Source organism: Silurus meridionalis, unplaced genomic scaffold (assembly GCF_014805685.1).
Source record: "Silurus meridionalis isolate SWU-2019-XX unplaced genomic scaffold, ASM1480568v1 Scaffold789, whole genome shotgun sequence".
NCBI classification, from domain to species: Eukaryota; Metazoa; Chordata; class Actinopteri; order Siluriformes; family Siluridae; genus Silurus; species Silurus meridionalis.
This window is the reverse complement of record NW_025804723.1, coordinates 1-1,092: the sequence shown is the minus strand read 5'-3', so window position 1 is coordinate 1,092 and position 1,092 is coordinate 1. Positions and strand designations below refer to the sequence as shown.

The 1,092-nt window shown below is 41.0% G+C and overlaps 1 long non-coding RNA gene across 1 annotated transcript; it reads right to left on the bottom strand.

Moving 5' to 3' along the window:
- Positions 1–252: 252 nt before the first annotated feature.
- Positions 253–994, bottom strand: LOC124382594. The gene is made up of 3 exons (XR_006925090.1): positions 738–994; positions 609–651; positions 253–498 (listed from the first exon to the last, which is right to left on the bottom strand). It is a non-coding gene; the product is annotated as an uncharacterized LOC124382594 (long non-coding RNA).
- Between the last annotated feature and the right edge of the window lie 98 nt (positions 995–1,092).

Sequence of the window (1,092 nt, the reverse complement as noted above, 5' to 3'; positions counted from 1 at the left end):
ACGAGTTTCTGACAATCTGAGGACAGCACTCAGTGTCCATGCCTGTATGATGGTGTTTCTCAGCCTGTTCACCCTGCAGCAGGCTCCAGGGCAGATCCTGGTCTTTCTCTGGGTGTCGTTGCCTTATTTTGCTTTATATGATGCTCATGTGGACCACATTTTACTGTATGTGTTAGCAGCATCAAAACACGGCTACATTAAATGACTGTTATTTTGCTTAAAGTCCGACAAAAAACTCACAAAAACGTCATAAATGTTTCACTATTTATTATTTTGTCAGCCATCATCATCATCATCATCATCATACACTTTTCATATATAAACATACTGTATATTCCATAATGGGGTCCCTTTTACAGTACATAAATTAATATATTCCAAAAGTAACTGTGTGTTTTAAGTAACGGCTACTGCAAGTGTGTAATAAACATCATCAGGTTTCCGGCCTGCAGGGTCGAGAGCTGCATACATTTCGTCTTTAGCCCTCAGCCCAACGTTCTGCAGAGAGGAGGGGCGAAGAACATGAGAAAGTTCTGCTGAAGATCTTTACAGTAAGAGTTTATTATGAACAAAGCAGCCACCTGATGGACAGGTCTGTATTAACTCACCTGATAGTAACCTTCATCTGGATTATTCTTCTGTCTCCTCCATCTGCTCACACAAAATCAAATATTTCTCCATCGTAAACATCTTCAGAGGAAATAATGCAGAAGATTTATCAGCAAAGTTATTCTCACCTCAGCCAGAAGAGTACAGAGAGAAGAGCTGCAAGTGCCAAAAGTCCGAGTCCAACAGCCACAAACACAATTACAGAGCCATCTGATGGTGTGTACACACACACACACACACACACACACACACACACACTTCTAATTTCTATATATTTTCATTTAACTGTACATCAACCCTGTTAACCTGCTGTTATTACCTTCTCTGAATGCACCATGTGAACAAGTAGTTCACATACCTCACCGTAGAGGTTTTCTGTTTAGGGACATGAGAGTTAGAGGCAGTGCCACCTGCTGGACCGGATAGGAGGTACATTGGTAGAGAAATTGTTTTGTTTTGTTTTGTTTCCGCACCGTCACTGAA